The sequence below is a fragment of the Pleurodeles waltl genome, chromosome 3_1 (assembly GCF_031143425.1).
Source record: "Pleurodeles waltl isolate 20211129_DDA chromosome 3_1, aPleWal1.hap1.20221129, whole genome shotgun sequence".
Taxonomy (NCBI): domain Eukaryota; kingdom Metazoa; phylum Chordata; class Amphibia; order Caudata; family Salamandridae; genus Pleurodeles; species Pleurodeles waltl.
In genome coordinates, this window is record NC_090440.1 from 610470506 (window position 1) to 610492791 (window position 22286).

The following is a 22286-nucleotide window of genomic DNA, read 5'->3' on the forward strand; positions in this document are numbered from 1 at the left end:
TTTACTGTTATGCCCTTTGGTTTAAAGAATGCCCCTGCCACCTTCCAAAGGTTGGTGAATCAAGTCCTTGCTGGCTTGGAGTCCTTTAGCACAGCTTATCTTGATGATATTGCTGTCTTTAGCTCCACCTGAAGAAGGTTTTGAAGGCTCTGCAATCTGCAGGCCTCTCTATCAAGGCATCCAAATGCCAGATAGGGCAGGGAACTGTGGTTTACTTGGGCCACCTTGTAGGTGGAGGCCAGGTTCAGCCACTCCAACCCAAGATCCAGACTATTCTGGACTGGGTAGCTCCAAAAACCCAGACTCAAGTCAGGGCATTCCTTGGCTTGACTGGGTATTACAGGAGGTTTGTGAAGGGATATGGATCCATTGTGACAGCCCTCACTGAACTCACCTCCAAGAAAATGCCCAAGAAAGTGAACTGGACTGTGGAATGCCAACAGGCCTTTGACACCCTGAAACAAGCAATGTGCTCAGCACCAGTTCTAAAAGCTCCAGATTATTCTAAGCAGTTCATTGTGCAGACTGATGCCTCTGAACATGGGATAGGGGCAGTTTTGTCCCAAACAAATGATGATGGCCTTGACCAGCCTGTTGCTTTCATTAGCAGGAGGTTACTCCCCAGGGAGCAGCGTTGGAGTGCCATTGAGAGGGAGGCCTTTGCTGTGGTTTGGTCCCTGAAGAAGCTGAGACCATACCTCTTTGGGACTCACTTCCTAGTTCAAACTGACCACAGACCTCTCAAATGGCTGATGCAAATGAAAGGTGAAAATCCTAAACTGTTGAGGTGGTCCATCTCCCTACAGGGAATGGACTTTATAGTGGAACACAGACCTGGGACTGCCCATGCCAATGCAGATGGCCTTTCCAGGTTCTTCCACTTAGAAAATGAAGACTCTCTTGGGAAAGGTTAGTCTCATCCTCTTTCGTTTGGGGGGGGGTTGTGTAAGGAAATGCCTCCTTGGCATGGTTGCCCCCTGACTTTTTGCCTTTGCTGATGCTATGTTTACAATTGAAAGTGTGCTGAGGCCTGCTAACCAGGCCCCAGCACCAGTGTTCTTTCCCTAACCTGTACTTTTGTATCCACAATTGGCAGACCCTGGCATCCAGATAAGTCCCTTGTAACTGGTACTTCTAGTACCAAGGGCCCTGATGCCAAGGAAGGTCTCTAAGGGCTGCAGCATGTCTTATGCCACCATGGAGACCTCTCACTCAGCACAGACACACTGCTTGCCAGCTTGTGTGTGCTAGTGAGGACAAAACGAGTAAGTCGACATGGCACTCCCCTCAGGGTGCCATGCCAGCCTCTCACTGCCTATGCAGTATAGGTAAGACACCCCTCTAGCAGGCCTTACAGCCCTAAGGCAGGGTGCACTATACCATAGGTGAGGGTACCAGTGCATGAGCATGGTACCCCTACAGTGTCTAAACAAAACCTTAGACATTGTAAGTGCAGGGTAGCCATAAGAGTATATGGTCTGGGAGTCTGTCAAACACGAACTCCACAGCACCATAATGGCTACACTGAAAACTGGGAAGTTTGGTATCAAACTTCTCAGCACAATAAATGCACACTGATGCCAGTGTACATTTTATTGTAAAATACACCACAGAGGGCACCTTAGAGGTGCCCCCTGAAACTTAACCGACTGTCTGTGTAGGCTGACTAGTTCCAGCAGCCTGCCACACCAGAGACATGTTGCTGGCCCCATGGGGAGAGTGCCTTTGTCACTCTGAGGCCAGTAACAAAGCCTGCACTGGGTGGAGATGCTAACACCTCCCCCAGGCAGGAGCTGTGACACCTGGCGGTGAGCCTCAAAGGCTCACCCCTTTGTCACAGCCCAGCAGGGCACTCCAGCTTAGTGGAGTTGCCCGCCCCCTCCGGCCACGGCCCCCACTTTTGGCGGCAAGGCTGGAGGGAACAAAGAAAGCAACAAGGAGGAGTCACTGGCCAGTCAGGACAGCCCCTAAGGTGTCCTGAGCTGAGGTGACTCTGACTTTTAGAAATCCTCCATCTTGCAGATGGAGGATTCCCCCAATAGGGTTAGGATTGTGACCCCCTCCCCTTGGGAGGAGGCACAAAGAGGGTGTACCCACCCTCAGGGCTAGTAGCCATTGGCTACTAACCCCCCAGACCTAAACACGCCCTTAAATTTAGTATTTAAGGGCTACCCTGAACCCTAGAAGACTAGATTCCTGCAACTACAAGAAGAAGGACTGCCTAGCTGAAAACCCCTGCAGAGGAAGACCAGAAGACGACAACTGCCTTGGCTCCAGAAACTCACCGGCCTGTCTCCTGCATTCCAAAGATCCTGCTCCAGCGACGCCTTCCAAAGGGACCAGCGACCTCCTCTGAGGACTGCCCCTGCTTCGAAAAGACAAGAAACTCCCGAGGACAGCGGACCTGCTCCAAGAAAAGCTGCAACTTTGTTTCCAGCAGCTTTAAAGAACCCTGCAAGCTCCCCGCAAGAAGCGTGAGACTTGCAACACTGCACCCGGCGACCCCGACTCGGCTTGTGGCGATCCAACACCTCAGGAGGGACCCCAGGACTACTCTAAGACTGTGAGTACAAAAACCTGTCCCCCCTGAGCCCCCACAGCGCCGCCTGCAGAGGGAACCCCGAGGCTTCCCCTGACCGCGACTCTTTGAATCCTAAGTCCCGACACCTGGGAGAGACCCTGCACCCGCAGCCCCCAGGACCTGAAGGACCGGACTTTCACTGGAGGAGTGACCCCCAGGAGTCCCTCTCCCTTGATCAAGTGGAGGTTTCCCCGAGGAACCCCCCCCTTGCCTGCCTGCAGCGCTGAAGAGATCCCTAGATCTCCCATTGACTTCCATTACAAACCCGACGCTTGTTTCTACACTGCACCCGGCCGCCCCCGCGCTGCTGAGGGTGAAATTTCTGTGTGGGCTTGTGTCCCCCCCGGTGCCCTACAAAACCCCCCTGGTCTGCCCTCCGAAGACGCGGGTACTTACCTGCAAGCAGACCGGAACCGGGGCACCCCCTTCTCTCCATTCTAGCCTATGTGTTTTGGGCACCACTTTGAACTCTGCACCTGACCGGCCCTGAGCTGCTGGTGTGGTGACTTTGGGGTTGCTCTGAACCCCCAACGGTGGGCTACCTTGGACCAAGAACTAAGCCCTGTAAGTGTCTTACTTACCTGGTTAACCTAACAAATACTTACCTCCCCTAGGAACTGTGAAAATTGCACTGTGTCCACTTTTAAAACAGCTATTTGTGAATAACTTGAAAAGTATACATGCAATTTTGATGATTTGAAGTTCCTAAAGTACTTACCTGCAATACCTTTCGAATGAGATATTACATGTAGAATTTGAACCTGTGGTTCTTAAAATAAACTAAGAAAAGATATTTTTCTATATAAAAACCTATTGGCTGGATTTGTCTCTGAGTGTGTGTACCTCATTTATTGTCTATGTGTATGTACAACAAATGCTTAACACTACTCCTTGGATAAGCCTACTGCTCGACCACACTACCACAAAATAGAGCATTAGTATTATCTCTTTTTACCACTATTTTACCTCTAAGGGGAACCCTTGGACTCTGTGCATGCTATTCCTTACTTTGAAATAGCACATACAGAGCCAACTTCCTACACTCGTCAAGTGTTGGTATGTTATACGCATGTCGTAGGTATATTGTCTAGATGTGTGCACCTCACTCACAGCGGGTCATTAAAGCTACATGTTCCTGACAATGCTTACTCTGAGGGCTGATTCAGAGGACACCTGACCTGGAGGTTTTTCTCTTCATGGCCCTTTTTAGGGCAAAAAAATATGCTTTGACAAACCTAACAGTTCTGGCTTTGACTTTGTAAGGAAATGCCTCTTCTTTTCATGTTCACCCGCACATTTCTGGACTGATGCTGCTGGTTTTTCAACTGAAAGTGTACTGAGGCCTGGTAACCAGAAACTATATGTTGAATTGGATACACCTAGTTGGCAAGGCCTGACTTACCTATATATCCCTAGTATATGGTACGCAGGGCATGTACAGCAGAGTGTCCACTCGAGGCTGCAGCACTGTTTGTGCCACCCTTTGCGTGACAAGACACAGAATGGCTCCCAGCCTGCCACTAAAGACTGAAAGGACAATGTTCTCACGGTCGGTTTAACTTTGCCATTAAATGGCAAAGACACTCTATCCCTTAACTTTTTGTTGTAAGACTCCCCTAAGGAAGGCCTGCAGAGCCCTATGGCAGGGAACTATATTTTGTTAAGTAAGACATATATAGTTTGATATGCCTTGACAGCAACACTTTCAAATTGTTGTTTTGCCGTGGGTAAAGTTGGTAGCCCCATTGGCTAACAGAGGGTTAGTGGATGGGATCCCCACATTGCTAACTTTTGACTGGGACTACCAAACTGGGTCATGTGAGGTATTAAATTAATCGTAAAATAAAATGAAATCTGATGCTCGGGTCAAAATTAATGTCGCTATTAATAGTCGGCCACTTTTAGAAAAATGGCCAGTCTGGGCTGTGCTCGTCCAGCGGCCTCACAAAGGCACACACACAAAACCAGCTTTCTGACCACCTGGGGAGATGTGTAAATGACTCCCGGCTCAAAGACTAAGGCAATGCCGCAGTAGCAAGGTGTCACCTCCTCTGCCAAAATAGCCGCTCAGGGGATTAGCCCAGAGGTGTGCTTCAAAGAGGAAGCTGCCTTTGATGGCCCATGTGGCCCAGCAGTCCTGTGGAGGATGCCTTTTGTCTTTGCAGACAGTATGGACCCAAAGCCAGAGGCGGGAAACTCACCCCAAAACCGGTTCTACCGTGGGCGTGTTGTCCCCAGGTAGCCGCATCTCTAGAGTGGGCCACCTACCTTGCTCCTCACGACCGAGGAAGGGTCATGCCATCTTTAAGGGGGCAAGAATATGGCATTCTGGGATAGCCAGATATCACACTCACAGGAACTTTGTCAGTAGGGAAGAGGGGATCCAGTAGCCCATTGGCTAGTGAGCGCATGGTTTCCTCAGGACACTTTCTTGGTGTAAATATGGTACCCCTGGCAAGTTGACCCTCAGTACTTGCTGGATCTGGAAAGAGGAAGAGAAGAAGACCAGTCTGCACCCGCTGAAAGCGCACCAAGTGAGGCTGCAATGCAGGAGTGACTGCACCTGCTACACTTTAGGCTAGTAGAGTTTGGACTCTGTTCTGCATGCTTAGCGTGGGGAAACGCTGGTCCTGTTCGAAACGGAGACTCCAAGGATCAGTTGGCTGCCTCCCCATCCAATCCCCACTCCTCAATCACACATCACAGGAACTTTGTCAGTAGGGAGGAGGGGAACCAGTATCCCACTGGTGAGTGAGCCCATGGTTCCCTCAGGACACTTTCTTGGCGTAAATATGGCACCCCTGGCAAGTTGACCCTCAGTACTTGCTGGATGTGGAAAGGGGAAGAGAAGACCAGTCTGCACCCATTGGAAGCACATAAAGTGAGGCTGTAACGCAGGAGTGACTGCACCTGTTCCACTTTAGGCTACTAGAGTTTGGACTCTGTTCTGCATGCCTAGCTTGGGGAAACACTGGTCCCAGTTAGAAGCAGAGACTCCAAGGATCATTTGGCTGCCCCCCTAGGCAGTATTGGGGACATCAAAGCTGCAGTAGCCCAAGTCTCATACATGATAGCCACTGCAGAAGTCTTGCCACTACCCAATGCTGGGCACCGCCAAGGACAATTCGGAGATAGCCAAAAGGTGCATCCGTGTCTGCTGGACTCGTGATTGTTGGCTGTGACCGGATTCGACACCTTAGAAGAACACCATCCTTAACCAAAGATTTGCGCTGTGACCACTGTGTTGCAAAAGCGCAAGGCCTGCATCTGTAGCCCTTGGAACCCTACAAAGAGGACTTCATGGGAGTCTGCGGTCCATGACCCTGAGACACCCCACTCACCTCTGTGGACTGAGGACTCGCCAGGACTTCACCCTGGCGGATGTATCGCCCAGCATCCAGAGCATCCTTGAGCATCTTTAAGCCTGCACCCCTCAGCATCAGGACCACTCTATTATGTCTATGGAGGCCAGCCTATAAAGTTTGGATCTTGTTCTAAAAATGCTCCGCTGGCTAGGTAACTGTCCAAAGTATCCTCTCTGGCCCCCTGGACCTCTTTCCAGACCGACTTGGTTACCCAACTCAGTTCAGAGTTGCCAAACTAACTTTTCAAAAGTTTCCAAAGTGTTTTTTTTTTTTTTTTTTTTACCAATGGCTACAGTTGATGCTAAAATTGTTTATTCCTTTAAAAATCTGTATCTCCGGAACCCTCCGGTGAATTTTATTGAACAAGGTCTCTAAAGATAAATAAAAATGTAATCTATTTTTCCAACCAGGTGTCTTGTTTCTGTCATGCCATGTGACTTACTACTTGTACTAGGAGTAGCCTCCTGGGCCCACCTGCAGCCAACACAGATCAAGATACGGCCTCACAATTCAAGGAACAGCCTTGTATGCCGAAATACTGACATCGAGCGCCCAAGTTCTGCCATCTTGTGCGGATATACAGCGTCTTGGTGTAGATTAGACTCCCTTGCTAGGAATAGCTATCACTTGTCATGTGCAGACCGTGTGTATCTAACAAAAGCTATTCAATTTCAGGTGCAGCCTAATTACAGAAGTACAGCCATCAAATTCCAGGTGAGACCCATATGCCGCACTACATATTTTATGCAATAGTCTCACGCTTGGGTACTGCCATTTCTGGTTCCAGTTCGTATTTCAGCAGGAGCTCATGCAAGCTAAGCTAAAGCCATCAAATGCTCAGAACAGCTTCATATATACAGGTACAGCTATCGGATCCTAGATCCCAGGTAGAGATATCAGACCTGCTGCAACCTGCACTACACCATGGTTGGGTGGAACTTGCATCTATTGGAATCAGCGCCTAGTGAAATCTACACTGCTGTTAGTGGTACCTACAACTCCCCTACCCCCACTGTCAGCTGCACCCATGTCACCTGATTTAGCTAATACTGGCAACTGCATGTAGGGTTAAAAAATAAAGACATTGCTACCAAGGAATACTGTTTTCAAGACTGGAGACTCACAATTTAGGGGTACTGGAGAGATGTGAGGTGGGGAAACCACAACAGCAGGGAGACATAAACAGTCACCAAAACGTTGACTGGAGAATGGGTAGGTGCAGCACTGTAGAAGCAGACTCTGTGGAAGCCCAAGTGTTCGACAAGCAAAGCTAATGTGTAGACACAGGCATTGTGAAACGCAGCTATGGAAAGACATTGCAGGAATACAGATACTGGGGAGATTCACATTTGGAGACACTGAACAAAGAGATACGGGAAACACAATAATGTAGAGATGTTTTGATAGGTACATGAAACTCCACTGAAAACTAACATTCACTTATGCACTGTCTTTTCTGATTTTCTGTATGATATTGTGTATATCTTAGAGAGTGGTTCCCAACCTGTGGTCCGAGGACCCCTAGGGTTCCCCTACTACACAGAAAATTAAATATTATTGTCAGATTAGGTCCCAAGCTTTCAGTAATAACTCAGTGGGGGGGGTTCCCGGATTCCAATAATGATTCAATCGGGGTCCCTGGGTTCCAGAAATGATAATGTAGGGGTCCACAGAACTCAAAAGGATGGGAACTACTGTCTTAGAGTTTAAAAACTATGCAGCTGTATCTGTTTATGTAAAATTGATAACAGAATAAAGTGAGCTAACTGGTATATTTATGCAGGAAAAGAGAGAGAGACTGAGTAGAACACTGGTATGGATGTATGCACAGAGCCAGATACTCCAAGCCCAGAGGTGACGTGGAGTTCTTTGACCAAACTGATATACCCAACGCACAAACTGGAGAGACAATTTAACTATACAAATTTAGGTTCCCTGAACCGTCCTTAATTTTCATAAATGTTACACTGTTGGTGTGGAGAGCTGTGTGTTGTCCTTTATTTTATAGGGGCATAAATATGGAGGCACTAGATGACTTTTGTACAGAGGCCGTTCACAAACACTAGGTAAACACTGGGAGAGGGGCCTGAGAAGACAGTCAATTGACATTTAGAAGACTGGGGCACTTGGAGTTTATGGTGCAGGAGACATGGACAGAATTGAGCAAAGGATACTTAGATGGCACTACCATTTGGTGGAGATAGCTACTGGGAAGCAGTGGACATTGGGGATACAAAGATGCAGACAGAAACATGGGGAAACATGGATACAATGCACAGACAGACCATGGAAGGTAGGACAGCCTTTCCAGGTACCACAGCATTTATGCCAGTCCTTTCATGGTAGAGGTGGATCTAAACGAAGTGAACATAATCGATCAGTTGCCACCATCTTCCATTAAATCTACAGATTCAAAACTGCTTTGGTTTTGCCTCCATCGTGCACCAGTTGCCGGTAAGGCAACAAACTTCATTTCTCAGGACAGATTCATAATGTTCTTGAACTTGTTCCTACTGGCCCTTAATGTACAGTATTGGATGATGGTCCTGGACCCTTAAGGAACCTATTTCAACCTATAGTCCTTCCTTCTCACAGGCTTCACAGTTTGGTATCCACACTAGCGTTTTGTGGTACTGTCTTTTGGTCTTACAGCTGTTCTGTGAGTCTTCACCAAAGTGCTGTCGTGATATCCACATCTTTGAGGAGGCCTGGAGTCCATGTACTCTCTCACTTTGAAAACGGACTCTGAAGACAAGATCCCCTGCACAGACCAAGGACCACCTGCAGTCACCATGACTCCTGTTCATGGCCTGGGCTTGTGCACCAACTTTCTGAAGTCTCATCTAGTTCCAGTCAAGAGGATATGCTTCATAGTGTTTGGCTCAACCTATAGTAGAGCTTTTCCTTCTCAGAGGGTTTCAGATTTTTGAATTTTATTCTTATGTTTCTGAATCCGATTCTGATCCCTGTTCTGATTTCTGCCTCTTGTGTTGATGGCCTTTTGCATGCAGTTAGTGCTGCATGTGAGGGAGGTTAAGAAGACCATGACTTCAGCATCAGTGGAGTCTCTCTGCTCATATAGGCTCCTGTCAGTTCTCTCAGTAGCAGGCTACCATTGTCACTGATGTCTCCTAATTTGGCTAGCGCACTCATCTGGGGAAGGTTAGAGCCTTTCGTCAGTTTTAGAGCAACAGCTGCTACTTGTCATTGTGCTAGAGTTGAGGGAAGTCTGCCTTGTCCTGAAGGCTGTTCTCCCATTTCCGGGAATATTGTTCAGATCCTTTTTTACAACACCACCACCTCCATTAAATCAGCATACAGGGCCATGTAGGTTTTTAGACCATGTGTTGGGAGGCCTTGCATTTATGGTGGTAGACTCTGTAGTTGGGCATTTTCTCAGTGGTCCCCATCTGGCAGGCCACTGATTGAGAGGAACTTAAGGACTATAAATTGGACCTTTCCGCTAAGTGACAGACATGATCTGCAGATTGCAATCTCTCTATGTCGACCACTTTGCCTGGGCCCTGAACAGGTGCCATCTTTTCTGTTACTTGCACTTTCCTCCAAATGGTTCCCTGGGGGAATGCCTTTATGTTCAGCTAGTTGGAGGATCTCTATGCGTTCACTCATATCTATAGTCGTTCGCACTCAAACGTTCTGCAAAACATGTGAGAAGATATAAAACAGCAGATTACCTGTTGTCCTAGATTAAGCTGGGAATTGTTGGTACTCTGAACAGTTTGTTCTCCGCATTCCCAACCTGCACAGAATAGATCTGCTGTTGCAGAGGGATGGCCAAGACCTAAAACCCCCAGTCCTCAGACACTTTGTCTAAACGTGGAAATTGAGTTGTGTCAGTGAGACTCTTTGACATTTAAATGACTTAGTCAACTGTACAAACATTTCAAAATAAATTTCAGTAGTTATGAAAGCCCTTTTTTTTATTTCTGTGTGATAAAATATTTTAATGGGGTGAAAACAAATCAGAATACTTTGTGTTGATGTGCAAAGGATATGTTTTCTGAAACCCAATTTTCACAAATTGTTATTACACTATATAGTTTTATCAGCAAAGCTGCAAGTTAGTGGAAAGGCTTTAGGACATTTCTTGGAATTTTACTATGTGTAGATGACCGTATGCTACTACATCATGGTTTAGTAGTATATGTATAAAAAGTGAGTGTTTAAACTAACTGAGAAACACTCCTGCCCTGATGCCAATGCAATTAGTAAACTAAAAGCAAGTCATAGATCATGTGTCCCCTATATTTGGACTAGATTCTTGTGATACATGCAGCAATGTTCAGTCTACTTCCTCAAACAATAGAGTTTTTTTTTCTACTTCAGAAATGCTGAACTCACAAATTTGAAGGTGCAATCATATGTGAGACTGAAGAAAATGGTGACTCTGTTAGCTATTTGCCCAGGATCACACAATGTGAGACCCGTTAACAGATCAAGTGCATTACAATTAGGTCGAGTAGATTATTCAAGTTACTCGACCTGCAGGTCTAGTAATATATATATTTTTTAATAGGACCTGGTGACAATCGCTGGTGCCAAAGTTCTGCGCTTGTGAGCATCAGTATAATGTAGTTGTTATGTTAATAACTACCAACCTCGGTGTTATGGTAGAGTAGCTAATTAGTGGTAAAAAGTGATTGCAAAGTTAATTAGAAAGGAAGGCCTATATTACTATAGGCGTTATCGCTCAATGCATATTTAACAAGTGTTGTCCTGGCGCTCTGGCATACAGACTCGCTGTAGTGCCACCTGGAGTACAATTGAAGGACGTTAATTGCAGATTTCATCCCCTCATCCTATTCTCTTGGGAGGCTTGAGAAGAAGCCGGAAGAAGAGTCAGACCACTGGTGCATACACATCGGCGCTGCACGGTCCGGCTTCAGAGCTCTTCAGCCGCTGCGTCGCCGCATCAGTGCGCAAGGGACTGCCGATGAAGTTATGGGAAGCGAGGGTGTCGGGTTCTGGCAGTGACCTCACCCCTGGGCTTCTGGCCTTTTCCTGAAATCCGATCTCTTACTCTTCCTTTATGAATCACTTTGGCATATCGTATTACCTACCACGAGAGGTGCGACCAGTTCAAGGCCTCGCGCATGCTGTAAAACCACTTTTACTCCTTTGCAAGGGATGTTCTTGATCCGCTCCCCACATGAGTCTCCTGGTGAGCCCGTGACATATTTAATGAAGACTGCTTGTTTGGGATGAACATATGCATTCATGAGCCGTCCTAGTTTTATACACCCTAAATCCCTAGCCAGGGAAATAAGTGGGTCTCCTTCGGCGATGGCGGTTCACGTGGCAGAGACCGGCGCGTTGGTGCTTTAGTAACCCAGCAGGTTAGCACAAGGAATACAAGTGACGTATACAGCTGCCTGTCACCGCCCTCCCTCAGCGCTATTGTAGCAGGCAGGACCATCCAATCGGGGGCTTCAGCAAAGCGCTCTGAGTGAGAAGAAAGCAGCGCCCAGAAGGACGCGCTGCTCAAGGTGCCAGCAAGGTTCACAGGCCAGTTTGTGTGCATGGGGATAACATCTGACGTAGAAAGTGTCTGACGAGCTCAGATCAGGCTTCTCCCTGGTGGAGGGCTGTGGCGCATATTTGTATCCAACTCAAACTTTACATGTAGGAAAGAGCTAACTGTGCAATTATCAGATTAGAGATGCTAACTAGAAGGCCCGTTTATCCCAAGGTTCTCCCACGCTTAGCTCGGGAGGAGCTCCCTGATGTGCCACCCAACCTAGCAAACGAAAAGCTTTTATTTGATTGAATTAGGCATGTTTTTAAAAGTCATAAGGATGTATTTACAAGTAAAATTTGTTTTTTCAGAACTGATAATGTCACGTTAGGAGAAAAAATGTTTAAAGCTAATAGTAAAAGGTAATACATGCTGCGCTGGGGAATTGTATTATTGACGTTCTTTCCTGGGAGCCAGGCAGCATTTTGTGTATGTTTGCTATGGCGCATAGAGTCATTCAAAATTAAAACTGATGTTTTTTTCAACGATATTGCCGGTGTGCTTGCCTGATGCATTGCACTGAGGTGGTCACTGCTTGCAATTCTGCATGTGGTAGCAAATAACGGGCTCTTCTCTGAAGTAGTCACTGGTGCAACACTGATATTTTGTGTTAGTAGCTTCGTATGATGGCCTTAGTCTAACCCAAACACTAATTTGGACTATGGGTTCATAAAACATCAAGCACACACACAAGCACCTCCTTTTTACAGACTTGCTATTTTGTAACCATCTCTGTAGAACCGTAACAATCAAAGAATTCATTATGTTTTCAAAATGGACTGCCATTGTTCAAGTTGAAACTCATTCCGATATGCATTTAAAAATGCAATTTTATCTCTTTTTGCTCAGATTTTTGCCAGGTAGAAACTCCTATCTAGTAACATAATTTAAAGGCACAAAATGGCTTTAGACAGACACGTTCCTCAAATGTATTTGTATTCTTCAATTGTCTGGCTGTCAACGTATTTCACTCTTCAATCAGTTTTTCTTCTAGTACCTTTGAGACGTTAGAAGTTGTTAGAAATGGGGTCTTTGGTTGGCAGTCAGGTTACCCCGTGTCCAAGCAAGGACCCCCTCTCTAGTCAGGGTAAGTCACACACAATCCAAATTATCCTGTGTCCACCCTCCGGTAGCTTTACACTGAGCAGTCAGGCTTAATTTAGAAGGCAATGTAAATTATTTGTGCAATAAATCATGCAATAACACAGTATGAGCACCACAAAAACATAGAATATTTATGTGAGTAGAATAAGGTCAAAACAATCAAGATTTGAAAAGTACAAGTTGAGATATCACTTCTGTAATGACAAATATTCTTTAGTTCTTAAAAACCAATGTGTCTCTTGCAAGCACAGAGTACCTGGTTTGCGTCTAAATTATGCGCACAGGACCGCAGAGGAGGAAATGTGTGGAAAACGGGGAGGTGTGCATCGGTTTCTCCTGGCACACACAGACGGTGCGTCAATGCTTTTCCACACAACAAGGGCTGTACATCAATTTCTGGCGCGCAGGCTTGGATCCTCCTCGGGTTGCGGGGTATTCGGACACCCCCGGGACGATGCAGAGAAATCCTGGGCTTGCAGGATGAAGTAACAGGAGCTGTGTCGTTCCGGTGGGCGCAGCGGGGACATTTCTGTCACACGGCAGGCGCTGCGTCGATTCCTCACGCAGGAAGTCAGGCTGTGTTGTTCTGGCTCAGCTGTGCTTCGATCCAGTGGGCCGTGTGTCGAAGTTCCGGTCGTAACGCTGGTGCTGCGTCATTCAGGTTTGGCGTGCAGTGACTTTCTCACAGTGATGCAGGCTGTGCGTCGATTCTGGGAGGCTGTGTGTCGATTTCCGCCGCACAAGGATTTCTTTGCATAGATGAAGTCTTTTTGGCCCTGAGACTTCAGAAAACAGGAGGCAAGCTCAATCCAAGCCCTTGGAGAGCACTTCTCAGCAGAGCCTGAGGGCAGCAATGCAACAAGGCCATAACAAGGCAGCAGTCCTTTACAGCAAAGCAGTCAGGTGAGTCCTTTGGGCAGCCTGGCAGCTTCTCTTGGCAGGTTGCAGGTTCTGGTTCAGAGTTTCTTCCCCAGTAGGTATCTTGTCCAGAAGTGTCTCAGTTGGTAGGGTCAGAGACCCGGTTTGAATACCCAAATGTGCCTTTGAAGTGGGGGAAGACTTCAAAGAGTGGCTTAGAAGCGCACAAGGTCCCCTTTCAGTTCCATCCTGTCTGCCAGGGTCCCAGCCGGGGGTTTGGCAGTCCATTGTGTGAGGACAGGCCACTGTCCTTTGACATGTAAGTGTCAGGCCCTCCACCCTCCCAGCCCAGGAAGACCCATTCAGTATGCAGATGTGTGCAGATGTGACTGAGCATCCTGTGTTTTGGGGTTGTCCGAGTGAAATGCACAAGGGAGCTGTCAGCTAACCGAGCCAGATGTGGATTGTAAGGTACAGAAGGGTTTATGTGCTGAGCAATGTTCACTTTCTAAAATAGTAATATTAGATCCAACTTCACCAGTCAGCAGGATTTTGTATTACCATTCTGGCCAGACTAAATATGACCCTGTTATTCCTTTCAGATCAGAATCTACCACTCAAACAGTATATGAGGGTAGCCCTAATATCAGCCTATGAAAGGAGCAGGCCTCACCAGTGAAAAACACATTTAGGAGTTTTACACTACCAGGACATATAAACTACACAGATATATGTCCTGCCTTTTATCTACATGGAACCCTGCCCAATGGGTTACCTAGGGCCTACCTTAGAGGTGACTTATATGTAGAAAAGGGGGAGTTTAAGGCTTGGCAAGTACTTTTAAATGCCAAGTCGAATCGGCAGTGAAACGGCACATACAGGCCTTGCAATGGCAGGCCTGAGACATGGTTAGGGGGCTACTTATGTGGGTGGCACAAACAATGCTGCAGGCCTGCTAGTAGCATTTAATCTACAGGCCCTGGGCACATGTAGTGCACTTTACTAGGCACTTAGAAGTAAATTAAACAAGCCAATTGGGTATGAGTCAATGTCACCATGTTTTAAGGGAGAGAGCATATGCACTTTAGCACTGGTTAGCATTGGTAACGTGCGCAGAGTCCTAACACCAGCAAAAACAGGGTCAAAAAGTGGAGGGAGGCAGGCAAAAACTTGAGAATAACCACCCTAAGGCTGTCCGGTCTAACAGACGTCAATCCACATTCCCTTTCTCAAGAGCTGCCCTTCCTGAACCCTGGTGATTTAATGTTGGTTATGTTAATGTATTTGTATTTGATGAAATGTGGTCATCACAGCTTATACCGAGATCTGTAATATTCTTCTAGTATTCACTTTAGTCAAATAAAGGGGCCCTTCGCCTCCACAGAAACGCTTGTGCATCTCTAGGTTGCTCAGTCAGAGACATTGCCTCTGCCGCATCACCATTCCAGTCTCCTCTTTAAACCCCAAAGCTTGATATGTTTTCAGCAAATGCAGAATCAAGGATATCTGCCTCTTGGTGTCTCCAAATGATTGTGGCCTAATGTTTAATTGTAGATTTTTAGGTCTGCTTCGTTTGCGGCAGAGTAGTGGAAGTTAGAAATATGCTGCCATGATAGGTTAAGACTTACAGCCTTGAAACCACCTGCCCTCTAATTTTTAACAAAGCTATTAAGTAGAATAAACTATACAAATGTACAGGTCACAAATTGACAGTACCCTAGTGTATGTGTAATTTACTCTCATAAACGGCAACTAGTTGCAGATCTTTTAAGGACACGTATATTGAAGTATATATGTGTGTATGTATATGTGTTAAAATCTCACATTCAGTGGCAGAAAATCCTCTTTCTCTGTATTGAAAACCAGCAGCTGAAGGGTTTGTGCAGCAGTTGCTTGTGCCTTCTACTTTCATGAAAAAAATAAAAATGGACAAAATAAACATGAAAATGTGTTGTCCTTAACTTGGTTCTACACTCCTTTATGAACATCAGGTAATGCCATGCTCAAAACTGTACCCTGAGATTAACCACCTTCCTTTCAGTGTACCCTGACAAATGTATTATCTTTTGCCCTCTGCCTATTGCATCTAGCTTTGTGGACAATCGCACTGTGGTCTTCTTAAAAAGATTTGATACAGAACCACAATTAACACTTGAGGCAGGCAGGGAAGACTCAGTGATGGTTTTAGCTTTCTCTACTTAAAACCCAGGCTGTGGTGTTCTGGTGGCTGGAGTCCTGCAAATTGGCCACAGTTTTCGTAAATCTTCAAAATCTTTGATTGGTCAGAATTTGGAAGACCAAACAAACATAGTTGCAGGTCTCTGCTATGTAGAAGTGCTTATAAGCTTTGCCACAACAACAACTTGATGGATGAAATGCTTGAATTATTCTTAGTCACTGGCGGTTGCTACTGGACGCTTTCCATTGTCTTTCACCCACCATTCCACTCTAAACAAAGGCCCATCATATGCAAATCGTTACTGTCCCTGCTCCTCATAGGAACAGTCGGTCTTGAACTACCATGTGCCTTCCTTACTCTAGATCTCCTCTAGTCAACACCATCCTACTACACACGAAGATAACCCAGATGGAGAGCTTCTTACCTGATTTACCTCACCAAGCCCAGGCTCAGGACCTGAGCGGACAACCTCTTTGTGGCCTAGACGTGGTGTTTTCCGCCCCATGCCACTGCCATCAATCAGATTTGTAAATCACGGCTTATCACAATGGTTGGGGGGGGGGGGGGGGGAATCCAGGCACTGTAGGTTGTCACTGCGAATTAATAGCTGCACCTCAAAGAGCCATGTCTTTAGCTCCCTCCTGAAGTCAAGAGGAGGGTGTGCATATTACTCAGGTTGGGGGTTGTTCCAGATCTTGGCAGCGAGGAAGGAGAAGGAGTGCCCTCCACTGCTGCTGCATCAAATTATAGGAACTTGAGTGAGGGTTGTTGAATGGAGTTCCCTGGTGGGCCAGTGGAAAGAGAGTCTGTGGTTGATGAGATTGGGTCCAATGTTGTGGAGGGCTTTGTATGCGATAGTGAGAACCTTGAATTTCCACCTCTTGTGCACAGGCAGCCAATGGAGACTCTGAGGTGGGGGTTAATGTGGGTCTGCCTGGGGGGGTCAAGGACAAGTCTCGCCGCTGCAATCTGGATGGCCTGGAGGCAGTGGAGGAGCTGGGCAGGGAGTCGTACATAAAGGTTGTTTCCGTAATCTAGTCTGCTGGTGATGAAGGCTTGGGTGACCGTCTTTCTGGTTTCGATGGGGATCCATCTGAAGATCTTTTATAGCATGTGGAGGTTGTGGAAGCTCGAGAAGGCCATTGCGTTTATCTGTTGTTTGAGGGTGAGTTTGCTGTTGATGATGATGCAGAGATTGCAGGCGTGGTCAATCGGGGATGGAGACTGTATGAACAAGGAGGGCCACCAGGAGTCATCCCAAAGGGAGAAGTTGCTTCCGACGATGATCACCTCTGTCTTGTCCGTGTTCAGTATCAACCAGTTGGATTTCATTCACTCGGCGACGTGTCATAGAGTTGTAGAAGTTGTCTCGGGGGTGGCGTGGTCTTCGGAGAGGGAGAGTATGAGTTGGGTGTTGTCAGCGTATGAGATGATGTTGAGTCCGTGAGAACAATCTTGGCCAACTGCATCACATGGGTGTTGAAAAGGATGGGGCTAAGTGAGGATGCCTGGGGGATGCAACATATGGTACTCTTGGGGTCAGAGTTGAATGGTGGTAGGCGGACTCTCTGGGTGTGGCCTGTGAGGAAGGCAACGATCCATTTGAGGATATTGCTTCGGATCCCAATGTGGTGGAGTCTGGAGGTAAGGGTGTAGTGGGAGATGGTGTCGAACGTGGCAGAGAGGTCACAGAGGATTAAGGCCGCCTTCTCTCTGTGATTGAGGAGGGACCTGATGTCATCAGTTGCGGCGATAAGGAAGGTCTTGGTCCTGTAGTTGAAGCGGAAGCCTCATTGGGAGGAGTCCAGAAGATTTTCTTTCCTGGTGTTCGAAGAGCTATTTGTTGATGGCTTTTTCCAGGACCTTACCTGGGAAATCGAGCAGTGAAATGGGACGGTAATTTTTGAGTTAATTGGGGTAGATGGAATGTGTCTTCAGGAGCAGCTTGACCTCTGCTTGCTTCCATGCTTTGGGGATGCTGAAAGTCCTGATGTAGGTGTTGAGTATGGGAGCGAAGGTGCTGTTGAGTTCCTTCTGGCCCAGGTTGAAGATGTAATGTAGGCATGGGTTGTTGAGTAAGCCGTAGTGGGTCGAACTCGTGAGGGCTTCTGTTTCCTGGATGGATGGTGACCAGGTGGCTGGGAGAGTCACCAGGTGGAGTCAGTAGGTGTTCAGTGCTGGTGGTGAAAGTTTCTGTAGATAGCTGTAATTTTGTCATGGAAGTAGTTGGCTAGTGAGTCGCAGAGGGTTTGAGTGGGTTGGATTGTGTTTTCGGTGTCTGCTGAACAGGAGAACTTTGAAGATCTTGAAGAGCTCTTTTGGGCGATTGGTGCTTTCCGCAGGTCCTGAACCCGCCCCACTTCTGCTGATAGCTCCTCTGTGCCACTGCCATTAAATCTAAATTCTGCCCAGATAGAGAGGTGGCCAGAACTGACTCTAGGAGGCAGCCGTCTTGGAGCTGTCTCTGCCCATCTCATGTGTTTGACAAGATTGTGCTCTCCTATTCTGATTCCCACAGGTTATACAGCTGTCGTGAACAGCAGGGGCGACTGTGCATCTATGTAATTTCCATTATCTGCTTAAAACTCTGCTGCCCCTGGTCCGTGTAATTTAAATTCTTGGAACCCCGGCCTAGTAAAAAGTCTCTATTTCCTTCTGTGCCCTCTTCAGAAACGTAGGCTTCTTGCATGACATAGTGGTGGACCATCCTGCATTAGAACGAACATTTTATACACTTTTGGAGGTATGGGCAGAACGACATTGAGACCATTCAGTGCTTTCCTGATACTGGGAAGCTGAAAATCAGATAATTATTTTAAGAAAGCAAAAGATTTAGAGAATTTTCTTCAGCAGAGAAGGGATGCCAGGCATTTTATGAGGTTTTTGTAAGATACTACGAAAGAAGGCTAGTGAATGAAAAGGATGCATTTGTGAGTCAGGAAAGCAGAGAGTTTTTAAAGCAAACCGTAAACTTTTGGGAAAATCTTGTTATATTATTTTTACATTTAATGTATTTTGATTTGTTTCAGAAAAACAGAGAGCAGAGTGCTGCATAGCAAAAACATCAACAGGGTGACATAGTAGCTACTACTACTGAAACCGCGTCCAAGCGTTTGATCAACAATTTCGAGCTGATTTTTAAAGTGGATAATGGTGTAAAAGTAGACGTACGAATCCTGATATAATGTGATCCTTTGTGGGTGATAGCTAGGTCTGGCTGCAATAGTGCGTAGTGAGTGTGAGAGAAGGGGAAGGAACTGGAGACTAGGGTGAGAGAGGAGTCTGATTAAACCTTGGGTGAGAAGGGTTTTTAAGTCTAACTTGAACATTTATAAGGAGAGAGTCTCATAAACTGGAAGTGTTTTCCAAATCCATTCCTATCCTGAGAAGGAGGGTTTGAGGGCAGATGGCTTTCTGTAGCTTGGAGGTGTCAGTTTGAGCCGAGATTAACTTCAAAGAGGTCTGCTTTTTCCAAATGCTTTAGCTTTTCGTTTGGTAGGAGGGAGTTTGAGTAGGCTGTCGATTTACCACTAGGAATGGGTGGTAGCCGCAGTGTGTTGGTTGGGGATGTGAAATAAGAGAGCTAAGGAGAAGATTTCTTATAATTCATTTAGTCGACACGTAGTGGAGCTGTAGAGTGACGAATGACTCTTTGAGATACATTTTGATAGCATAGTTTAAGGCAGGGGGAGATAAGATGAGGGAATCAGAAGGAATCCATTTGAAATGTCATTTCAAGGTAGAGAAAAGGAGTCGTCGATTACATTCATGTCAAAATGAGATCATATCACTGTATTCTGACTGGTGGACGACGCGCAAAATAGTGCATGGTTTTAGTAATGCAGAATTGAGGTTTTTGGAACAAATCTGGATAAAGCTGTGAGCCATCAAAACGTTTGAAAATAGCTTTATTTTAGAGTGCGGGGAGGTTTAACAGATAGCACTAGCCACTGCAGGATTTCCCGTAAATTGCAGACAGCAGTTGAACACTTCTGTCTTTGGAAGCTGAAAAGACAATGTGGATACTGGGTATGGGAGAGAATGGGACTGCCCTTAGAGTTTTTTATTTTTGTGTTTGATTTTTTTTTTTTTTAATAAACCTATGCTGCCCGCCTGGGCAGCTTTCCACGTGAAATGAAGAAACATTATGATACTTGTTTTGATCGCCCAGTTTAGGTTTTATTGTCCCCAGTCAACCTAGGTGTAACCCAGCAACACATGACGCACATGGCCTTTTGCTGATGCTGGTCATTTTTTTTTCATCCAGCCGTCCAGACCTTTCCAGCTGCAGCTCTCTGTTTTCATGAGTCTGTGGTGACTGCTGGTTAAATAATTGAAGGAGTCTTCTAATGGGCTCCTGATATAAGAACCATGAATTAGATGAAAGCCAGTGCTATTGTAGAAAAGGTATTTAGTAGCTCTATGTTGCCTGTGGGATCAGGAAGCCTGGTACATTGTCCAGGGGCCCCACTTGACTAAAGTCTGTAATCATAGTGTGAATCATCATTTTAGCTCCCATCTCTTAGTTCACTTGCATTCATATATATTTATAACACAGACAAATAAACGGATTACCAATACTAAGGGCTATTGGAAAAAAAAAAGATATTTATTTCTTCCACCTTGAACCCAGCATTGTACATTGGACTATTAGAGTGGAGTCATTTCTGGTGTACTACACTGCAGTACAGACAAAACACTAGGGCCGTCATTACGAGCGTGGCAGACATGGTGGTAAAGATCGCCGTATTATGACATTGGCGGTTTGGCTAAAGCTGTCGTAGTTTGGACTCTTGCTCTGAGCAAGACTGCTGGTTTAAGGATGACAGTACTTTTGTTTGTAGGCGACTGCGTCTTTCCTACAACAAGTCCCAACTGTTGTCCCAACCTTACCGGCTCACTAGCAGCACCACACCAGAAACACAATAGTAAAAGGTGATTTATGGCAGCCATTTACGCATGGATTCGAAAATAAGATATCTCAGGGAATGTTGTGGTTAAACCGAGATTACCCTTTTCTCACAGATATATTCTGACTCATACAAACACAGGCAATGACACAGATGCAGTAAAGTTATAATAGCTTTTTATTTAACATAACTGCAATTTGCGATAAGTTGCATGGACTGCAATGATTAGGATAATGAATATAGCAAGTAACAGTATTGTGAAGACGAGAGTCATTGTTATGAAGACCCCCACCATTTTGCAATACATATAAAAGATATATTAGATGTAATATGCCCTAATACCCTAATAAAGAAGGCCTAACCTCCTACCTAAAGGAGAGCTGGGTTTGTTAAACCTAATCTGCCAATACCGTGTCCATGAGAGGAGCCCCCAACCCTTGTTACCTTGGAATGAGGTCTCTATCTCAGACTCCGCGGGGACACGAAAACTGGGTCAGCGTCAAGACGACTGCAGCATCGGTATCAGCGATGGTGGCGATGCCCTCTGGTCGGAATCCCTCTGATTATCTGTCTAAAGTGTGATGTATTTATACAGATCTACAAGGTCTATAAGGACGAAGGTGTATTCCTAAACAATAGATAACAGGCATGCTTGGGCCGGCAATTAATATCAACAATCCCTCGAAAGTATAGAGAGGGAAAATCCCTAAGTATGAACACCTACTGTTTGTTTGTCTTTGGTGCTTGATCTTGACGCCTTGACACTGATAATGTAACTCATAACAAGTGGCCTAACTATAAACAAGGCAGCCATTTTAGAAGAAATAAATAATTAAATGGGCTAAGACAGAGCAAGCTAAGTAGGTTAAAAGTCACTAGGTGACGGGGGCACGAGGCTAAGCTAACTCCTGTTATCCCATTAAAACGAACTAGGATTCACTACAAAGCCAAACCGCCACAACGCCGCAGTACCACCAGGGTGCTCGGACTCTGGAAGCAGCTGTAAGACCGGCGGCTGCATTACTACTTGGCAAACTGCCATGCTTTTCGTGGCAGTTACACCGCAACAGAAACACTGACGGAAATGCACCCGGCGACAGGAATCCCCATTCCTGTTATTGGCACACCCACATCCACACACCTGCAGACATGCACCCCCACTCACTCACGCACTTCTTGACAGACACCCCACCCTACCGCACCCACACAAGCCCCTTGCATACACAGACATGCACCCCCACCTGTCTGCATACATTCACACCCTCAAACCCCCTTGCATACATTCACACCCCCACCATCCATACACGCATTATACGTACACCCCCACACCCTCCACGCATACATACACCCCCACACCCTCCATGCACGCATCATACATACACCCCCACGCCCTCCATGCAGGCGTACATAAATACACACATACATTCATGCACACCCATTCTGATACACATACACATACACACACCACACACATGTAAAGCCCCCCCACCCTTGACTTTTTTTGGTCGGTCCACCTACCTGTCTGGGTGAGGTGGTCGTACGGGAGGGGATGGTATCAGTGGTTCCAGCACCGCACCGCTGTGCAGGGACCGTCGTGCCGTAATAAGTCTCGTAATACGGCAGGCTAAGTCTTTGCGGCGTGGCAGTTCTGCTGGTTGAACCGTCTCTCACCTGCTGTCGGTCAGGCCGACGATGTCAGATTTCCGCCTGTCAATGGGGGGAAATCCATTGGTGAGTCATTATGCGCGGTCTT

At 46.4% G+C, this 22286-nt stretch overlaps 1 protein-coding gene across 2 annotated transcripts in view; it reads left to right on the top strand.

The window, feature by feature from the left end:
- Positions 1–22286, top strand: part of HRAS (HRas proto-oncogene, GTPase) — a 300976-nt gene that overhangs the window by 82593 nt on the left and 196097 nt on the right. The window contains exon 1 of one of the 2 annotated variants that reach the window (XM_069223064.1): positions 6621–6660. The exons of the other annotated variant lie outside the window; for it this stretch is intronic. The gene's annotated coding sequence lies outside the window, so the exon portion shown is untranslated. Of the gene's footprint in view, positions 1–6620; positions 6661–22286 lie in introns of those variants that run through there. 2 annotated transcript variants of the gene reach the window in all.